Genomic DNA, 9,537 nt, shown 5'->3' with positions numbered 1-9,537 from the left:
TTTCACGGAATTCAATGTATACAGTATATTATAACTAAACTTGTTTTCCTCATATTCAAAGTAGGACCAGTTCAATGATGCATATGGTAGTTATTCTTGGTTAGTCATTAAAAGTTTCCTTGAGGGTGAGTACAAAGTCAAATCAGCACAAGTAAATAGGAACGTTACAAGTGTTAATGCATGATGTTGGGAAACTGCCAGAGTATTTCAAATACAGAGGTCTAGATGGTAACTAACTAGACTTTACCATGTTAGTTAATAAGGTTGCTGAAGGAGCCTGAAATTCATGGCTATAAATGTAAGATCCATTATTGTATAACCTCTAAGATACACCAAAAATGATACTTTTATGTACCTTCTTGTTCACTCATGTCAGTAGTAATTAGTGATAAAAACGCCAGAGTAAAACAGTTTCTTTTATTGTACAAAATTACAAAAATAAAATATATAAATTGAAGAAGTTTATTAACTGAAGTTTTCTTTTATTAAAAAAAAAAAAAAAAAAAAAAAAAAAATTCAAAAGTTGGGAACTTGACAGTAAGAGTTGCTAGATAGTTGTAAACAAGGATTACACCTCGCTCTCAATAATTCTAGCTTAGCCTCTTTTTTTCAACTTCATTTTAGTCCCCCAATCTCTTCAGCATTTAGCCTACCTATTCCCCAAGTCTATCCTTACTCACATCCCTCTTTACATAGACAAATTCAATTCTCCTTCACCATGTTACGAAATTAACATTTGAGAATTTCCTAATGCTGTTAAGGAGAGAGGAATTTATCTGTATAAGGAGGAGAAATGTGACAAATGACAAACTTGGGAAATAGGTAGACTAAATGTTGAAGAGATATGAGAAACTTGCAGTATGGGCCGCTGTCGTCGTCTTTCTTGAAACCCAGTATGGGGCGCTGGCATCGTCATCTTTCTTGAAACCACTAACAACTTCGTGGATGTGTAGTTTTTCTCAAGGCAGCAACAAGAAAATCTTGCATAACCAATACATGGTAGAATGAATGAACTGCAGTACAAACTGTGTTTTCTCAGGTTTCACCCATTGACAAAATTACTCCAAACACGAATTCTTTGTTATCGAGTTTATCCTCCTGGAATGAAAAATATATTAAAAGAAATTAAAGATTTAAAAGACATTTAAGATTACAATGGTCAAATTTTTTTTAATAAATTGTTACAATACAGTACTTTATCATCAGGATATATCCAAACCATGGATCTTATATCTTCTAATTAAAACTACATACAGTTTATTCTAACAACAGAGTTGAAAAGAGCTGTTCGAGAACTAATAAATGCATTATATAATGAAAATATACCAGCAAACATTGCATTAATAAGTGGTCAATGGGAACCACAGACAGAGGATATTTGTAAGGTGAGAAAATTAAAGTGTTTCAGATAACTTCAGGACACCAGAGAAAATTATGATACCACCAGGATACATGTAGGAGCAAACCAAGTTATAACAATGGACAAGCAGTGAAAAGGTGAAAAAATATGAGAGGGAGCCAGGAACAAACTTGTTAGAAAGGATAGAATCAGTACCTTAAATGGAATCAGAATTTCAACAGCCTAATTAAAGTAAAAAATAGACTATCAAACTGGCTGAATTACATACAAGATGAAATAATTTCAACAAACTTTACAGGAATAAAGAAGTTAGTATATACTTTTTAAAACTGCGTATGGTAGAAAATGAAAATTAGCTAGGTTAAAAAGTTTCCAGACAAAATGAAAAATGGCAAGACAAGAGACATAAAAGTATCTGAAGAGCTTGTCATTCATTACAGTTGTTAGGTACTGTTTATGAAACACAAAAGATGAACATAAATGAGGGAAAAAAAAGCCCTTAAGTAATTGTATATAAACAAGTATTAACTGCAATGTGCAAGTTAAGAGAGGAATAGGATTACTTGAACATCCTATGAATATATCAGCAATAGTTAGAAAAAGCCAAAAGTAAAACAGTTGTCATTTTAACTTAATGCTATTACAGTATATCAAAAGCAACAGCTGTTCTTGAAATGTACCACACAATGATAAAGTTTTTACCAAAAACTTGATCTAGAAAAGTTACTTGAAAGTACTGAGACAAGTACTGGTACTGTAATCATATGGGCATTATAAAAGCAGAAGGTAATAGAAACTCATTTAATAAGCAATGTTACACTGCCATAACACAATATTTAAGAGTGCAACCAGTGGCAGATGCATCACCAGAGTTTGAAATGATTCTTGCAAGTCCATCAACGATCAGCATTGTGTTCTTTCATGTTTGTTGCACAGCAGTTATAGAGGAGTTACAAAAGAGACAGCTGCTCAAGTTTTGGAAGACGTTCAGTAAGAGCATGTACTAGTAGATAAAATTGTCCAATAATAACGCCTCATTAGTAGAAAGAGTACTTTAGATAGGTACATACACCCAGAACTACTATACAGTATGCAACACAAACACAGGCAATGATGATGAAAATTTTGAACAGTGCCAACCTTAGATTGTTATCAACTTCATTCTTAAATTGTTAATACTCCATAGCTCTAATATAAAGGAGAGATTGTATTATGAATGATGAATTGACAAAATGTGGGAGAAATAATTCAAATCCAGAAATTAAAAACAGAACTCAAATGATATGGTTTAAACATCCGACTAGAAGGGAAGAACCACCCAATGAAAAGGGAACAACAGTCAAATATAGTAGTAAAATTAATACCTGGAAACAGTTCACTAAGAAACACTAGGAATATACCAAAACGGGATGGTTGAAGACCTAGACGTTATATGACTTTAGAAAGTGAAGGGAACCTATGCTCAAATCAAATCAATTAACCAATAAATTGGATACTTGACTATAAACTATCACTGCCAGAATGATATGAAGTGACTTATAATTTCTATAATTGATAATTACAAAGTTTTTCTAAACTGAAAATTACAAATTAAATGCCATGGCTTTTACCTATTATATACAGAAAGTTATCAGTCTGATACCTAAATATTCATGCTCAATACTGTACCTACACTATAACCCAATTTCTCTAGTCAGAAAAGGGTAGTACATATACCAAGGCACTTCCCCTAATTTTGGGGGGTAGCCGACATCAACAAATGAAACAAAAACAAAAAAGGGGACCTCTACTCTCTACATTCCTCCCAGCCTAACAAGGGACTCAACCGAGTTCAGCTGGTACTGCTAGGGTGCCACAGCCCACCCTCCCACATTATCCACCACAGATTAAGCTTCATAATGCTGAATCCCCTACTGCTGCTACCTCCGCGGTCATCTAAGGAACCGGAGGAAACAGCAGGGCCTACCGGAACTGCGTCACAATCGCTCGCATATTCATTCCTATTTCTAGCACGCTCTCTTGCCTCTCTCACATCTATCCTCCTATCACCCAGAGCTTCCTTCACTCCATCCATCCACCCAAACCTTGACCTTCCTCTTGTACTTCTCCCATAAACTCTTGCATTCATCACCTTCTTTAGCAGACAGCCATTTTCTATTCTCTCAACATGGCCAAACCACCTCAACACATTCATATCCACTCTAGCTGCTAACTCATTTCTTACACCTGTTCTCACTCTCACCACTTCGTTCCTAACCCTATCTACTCGAGATACACCAGCCATACTCCTTAGACACTTCATCTCAAACACATTCAATTTCTGTCTCTCCGTCACTTTCATTCCCCACAACTCCGATCCATACATCACAGTTGGTACAATCACTTTCTCATATAGAACTCTCTTTATATTCATGCCCAACCCTCTATTTTTTACTACTCCCTTAACTGCCCCCAACACTTTGAAACCTTTATTCACTCTCTGACGCACATCTGCTTCCACTCCACCATTTGCTGCAACAACAGACCCCAAGTACTTGAACTGATCCACCTCCTCAAGTAACCCTCCATTCAACATGACATTCAACCTTGCACCACCTTCCCTTCTCGTACATCTCATAACCTTACTCTTACCCACATTAACTCTCAACTTCCTTCTCTCACACACACTTCCAAATTCTGTCACTAATCGGCCAAGCTTCTCTTCTGTGTCTGCAACCAGTACAGTATCATCCGCAAACAATAACCGATTTACCTCCCATTCATGGTCATTCTCGTCTACCAGTTTTAATCCTTGTCCAAGCACTCGAGCATTCACCTTTCTCACCACTCCATCAACATACAAGTCAAACAACCACGGCGACATCACACATCCCTGTCTCAGCCCCTCTCTCACCGGAAACCAATCACTCACTTCATTTCCTATCCTAACACATGCTTTACTACCTTTGTAGAAACTTTTCACTGCTTGCAACAACCTTCCACCAACTCCATATAACCTCATCACATTCCACATTGCTTCCCTATCAACTCTATCATACGCTTTCTCCAGATCCATAAACGCAACATACACCTCCTTACCTTTTGCTAAATATTTCTCGCATATCTGCCTTACTGTAAAAATCTGATTCATACAACCCCTACCTCTTCTAAAACCACCCTGTACTTTTAAAATTGCATTCTCTGTTTTATCCTTAATCCTATTAATCATTACTCTACCATACACTTTTCCATCTACACTTAAACTAATACCTCTTGAATTACAACACTCAAGCACATCTCCCTTACCCTTATATAGTGGTACAATACATGCACAAACCCAATCTACTGGTACCATTGACAATACAAAACACATTAAACAATCTCACCAACCATTCAAGTACAGTCACACCCCCTTCCTTCAACATCTCAGCTCTCACACCATCCATACCAGACGCTTTTCCTACTCTCGTTTTATCTAGTGCTCTCCTCACTTCATCTATTGAAATCTCTCTTTCATTCTCATCTCCCATCACTGGCACCTCAACACCTGCAACAGCAATTATATCTGCCTCCCTATTATCCTCAACATTCAGTAAACTTTCAAAATATTCTGCCCATCTTTTCCTTGCCTCCTCTCCTTTTAACAACCTTCCATTTCCATCTTTCACTGTCTCTTCAATTCTTGAGCCAGCCTTCCTTACTCTCTTCACTTCTTTCCAAAACTTCTTCTTAACTGATAAATTATTCTAAAATCTAAAATAACATTAAAATCTCTTGTAAAATATCAAATAAACTTCCTTATTCTCTTCAAAGCATAAAGTTTCAAAAGGGAGAAATTTTAGCTGACCCTTAATTTTCGAAATACTTGAGAGATTCATGTGCTATTCACTCTAAAAGAATTTTTTTCTCTAATTATTACTATGCCCCTACATTCCCCGCAGTAAGGTGAACTCACGACTGAATAAGGATTCGGCATGGATTGCCTAATCATACCTTGGCCGACATTTAAAGAACTTCATTCCCTCTAAGTCAAGAAGAGAAAGGAACTTTCAATTGAGGCACTAAAGTGAAACAAAAAAAACAGGAGGGATCATCAATAATTCTCGGGTAAGGTGGAAATAATTTTGTTTTAAAATGATTTCAGTGAATCTTGCCCAAGATTCATGTGCTGAATACACCACAGCAGTGGATGGAGGGCACGTGATACGTCAATACACAAAGCATGGTGTAATTTTTTTTCTTTAAAACTCATTTCAGCATAATGATAACAAAGGAATGTAAGGAGCCAAAACTCTTTTCAAAGGGTTGTGAGAGAGAATTACATTTACAGAGCATACACAAACAAAACCACCACCTCTAGATAAAGGACGCACAAACAATGATGAAACATCTACAAACAAACCAACCAAAAATTTCTATTGTACAACTGACAATATCAAGATAAAAGCCATTTCTTAAAATTAATGGGGGGTAAATATCAAAAGTAAGCCAAAGTACTATACTGTACTGTATACACTTATCTTAAAACAAAAAGGTAAGAAACCCTGTAGCAGTTTTTTTTTTTTCATTAAATCTTTTCATTAAAATAAATCTATTTTGCCTCTCATCTACCTGTTTTTTCTTGTTTTTATTTTAGAGGATCCAAATGTTTGGGGGTGACTTCTCTTCAATTTCCCCTGTTGTTTTCAAGACACCAGACCTAATGGTGTGTGTTCTGGTAGTTAGAAAGATGTAAATGTCAACACCATAACTATATAAAAACATGTCAATGATTAAGGGTAGTGTGTGAAGAAAAAGGTAGATGTTGATGGAAATCATAGAAATCAGAAAAAAAGAACCATCTAATGGCAGTGATCATGACGTTCACATCTCTCAAATACTAAAAGTAGAGACAGAAAAAAAAATATACAGTAAAGATGAATTTGGATGCAAGTGACAGTGAAACAGAGAGAACTTTGTCAAAGCTTTAGAGTAAAAAATAAGAAATAAGAATACAAATCTGTTACAGCTGTGTATAATAAAGTGAAAAACATAAGTGATAGTTTGAATACAGTACTGTACTGTACTTTCTTATACACTGATGCTTGTGAAATTAAAAAGTACTGTGCTTGCTTGTACACTGATGATTTTGTGAAAACAATATTGTAAGTAATGTATTCTTTTTTATACTTATATGGCTGTATTTTCCAGTGGAATAAGACTTCTACAAGGAGAGTAAACCCTCATAGTATGATAAAAATTTAGTACCATGTTATGATACATATATTGTCTGTTCCAGTTCATAGTGTTAGTGTCTTCCTATGGTATATTCATACTGTATTCAAATGTAACATCTTGTAGATAAGCAAGAAAACTGGTGATAATTAGTTTAGTTGGCTTTTTACTGAGATATAAAGAGGAGTTGAGGAAAGAGTGATTGCTCACCGCACTACTTTTGGGGCGTCTGAATGTGCGTGGTTGTAGTACAATAGAATAAAAGATGTGAGATTGGATGTATGTTTTGGAATAGAAGGATGAATGTATTGGCCTTGTGTGAGAAAGATAAAAGGGAAGAGGGAAGTGATGTTTGGTGAAGTGACAGGTAGTGTGTCAGGGATTGAAAGAGGAAGAGCAAGAGAGGGTGTGGCTTTATTGCCGAGTGAATGGATGATAGGTAAAGTAGTGGAATGGAAGAAGGTGTAATCTAGGTTAATGTGGGTAAGAGTTAGGTTGGGTAGGGAATGTTGGGATTTTGTTAGTGCATATGGGCAGGTTGTGAGAAAAGAAGACCAGAATCAATTCTGGAATGAGTTAATTAGATGTGTAGAGGGATTGAGTAGAAGAAATTATGTAGTTATGATGGTGACTTAAATGCTAGAGTGGGTGCTGGAGAGGTAGGTGTCACTAGGAAGTATGGTGTACCAGGTGAAAATGAGTGGTGAGAGACTGTTAGATATGTACGCTCCACAATAGCTGGTGATATGTAGTAGTTTTCCAAGAAGAGATATATAAACAAGTATACATGGGCAAGAGTGGCAAATGGATGAGTGGTAGAAAGGGCATTGATGGATTGTATGTTGATAACAAGAAGGATGTTTGGAAGTTTGAAAGACGTGCATGTGTTTAGGGGTGTGGTTAACAGCATGTCTGATCATTTTTTGGTTCAAGCAAAATTAGTTGTAGCAAAAGAGTGGGGAAATAGAATGGGGATGAAAAAGGGAGTTACTGAAGGTGGAAGAGTTAAAAAAAACATGTCAAAAGTGAATACCAAGAAGGTTAGAAGTGGCATATGACAGAGAGAAAGTGAGAAGCTGGTGATTTAGGAGTAGTAGCAGTTAGGCAAAGAAAATTTTGTTGGCCTTGAGAGTGGTGTATGTGGTAAGAGGATTGTTGGAGACAGCATGAGGAAGGGTAGCGAGTGGTGGAATGACGAAAGATAATGGGGAGGCAGATATAATTGCTGCTGCAAGTGTTGAGCCGTCACTAATGGGAGATGAGAATGAGAGATATATTACAAGAGAGGCAGTGGAAAGCACTAGATAAAATGAAAGCAGGAAAAGCACCTGATATGTATGGTGGGAGGGCAGAGATGTTAAAGGAAGAGGGTGTGACTGTACTAGAATGGTTGATGAGATTGTTTAACATGTGTTTTACATTGTCCATGATGCCAGTGGACTGAGTGTGTGTGTGTATGTGTATTGTTCCACTATACAAAGATAAGGGAGATATGCACAAGTGTTGTAATTCTAGGGGTATTGGTTTGTTAAGTGTGGTTGGGTAAGAGTATGGTAGTGTCAATAGGATTAAGGATAAAACAGGATGCAATTTTAGAAGTATAGGGTGGCTTTAGAAGACATAGGGGATGTAGGGATCAGATTTTCATAGTTAAGCTGATGGGCAAGAAATATTTAACAAAAGGTAGAGAGGTATATTTTGCATTTATGGAATTGGAGAAAACTTCTGATAAAGTTGATAGGGAAGCCATGTGGAATGTGATGAAGTTATATGGAATTAGTGGAAGGTTGTTACAAGCAGTGAAGAGTTTATAAAGAGGCAGTAAAGCATGTGTTATGATAGGGATTGAAGTGAGCGAGCGGTTTTCAGTGAGAGTGGGGCCGAGACAGGGATGAGTGATGTCACAATGGTTGTTCAATTTGTTCGTTGATGGAGCTGTAAGAGGTAAATGCTCAAGTGCTTCGTTAAGGATTGAAACTGATAGATGAGAGAAATCATGTGTGAGGTGTATCAGTTGTCGTTTGCAGATGATACTGTATTGACTGTAGACTCGCAGGAGAAGCTGTGTCGATTAGTGACAGTTTGAAGGGTGTGTGAGAGAAGGAAGTTGAAAGTTAATTTGGGTTAAGAGCAAGGTTAAGAGATGTAAAAGAAGGGAAGGTGGTGCTAGATTGAATGTCATGTTCAATGGGGTGTTACTTGAAGTAGATCAGTTTAAGCACTTGGGTTCTGTTGTTGCTGCAAATGATGGAAGCAATGAACATCAGAGTGAATGAAGGATGTAAAGTGTTGGGGACAGTGAAGGAAGTAGTAAAGAATAGAAGCTTAGGAATGAATGTGAAGAGTTCTTTATGAGAAAGTAATTGTACCAATTGTGGTGCATGGATCAGAGTTGTGGGGAATGAAAGTGACGGGGAGACAAATTGAGTAGTGGGGGTGAGAACAGGTGTGAGAAATGAAGTGGCAGCTTGAGCTGGATATGAATGTGTTGAGGTTTGTCCACGTAGAGGATGGAAAATGTTTGTCTGCTTAAGGTGATGAAGGCAAGAGTTGATTTGAGAAGTACAAGAGGAAGGCCAAAGTTTGGGTGGATGGATGGAGTGCAGAAATAATCCCCAGGTGACAGGATAGATGTGAGAGGCAAAGGAGCATGCTAGGAATAGAAATGAATGGCAAGCAAGTGCAACAGTTGTGATAAGCTCTGCTATTTGTGGTGGAAAACAGGCTGTGGCACCCTAGCAGTACCAACCAAACTCGGCCGAGTCGCTCGTCAGGCAAAGGGGATCCATGAAAAAATTCTCCATTTGTTTCTTTTTTATGTCTGCTACCTTGCAAATTGGGGGAAGTGCCATGGTAGACAAGATAGATAGGCTTGGGTAACTACTGCATTTTATATAATGTTTCCATTGTTGTGAGTACAGTACTCGGTGGAATAAAAAATTATTGCTAACAGATGGGTTTAGGGTTTAGATAAATATTATAGG

The 9,537-nt window shown here is 37.1% G+C and overlaps 1 long non-coding RNA gene across 1 annotated transcript in view; it reads right to left on the bottom strand.

The window, feature by feature from the left end:
* Positions 1-489: 489 nt before the first annotated feature.
* LOC137654217 (uncharacterized) overlaps positions 490-9,537 on the bottom strand; it is a 29,603-nt gene continuing 20,555 nt past the window's right edge. The window contains exon 3 of the long non-coding RNA XR_011046558.1: positions 490-1,098. This is a non-coding gene — a long non-coding RNA (uncharacterized lncRNA). The remainder of the gene's footprint in view (positions 1,099-9,537) is intronic.

This window comes from Palaemon carinicauda, chromosome 15 (assembly GCF_036898095.1).
Source record: "Palaemon carinicauda isolate YSFRI2023 chromosome 15, ASM3689809v2, whole genome shotgun sequence".
In the NCBI taxonomy this organism is placed as follows: Eukaryota; Metazoa; Arthropoda; class Malacostraca; order Decapoda; family Palaemonidae; genus Palaemon; species Palaemon carinicauda.
Note: the sequence above shows the minus strand (reverse complement) of the source record. Positions and strands in the feature narration are given on the sequence as shown.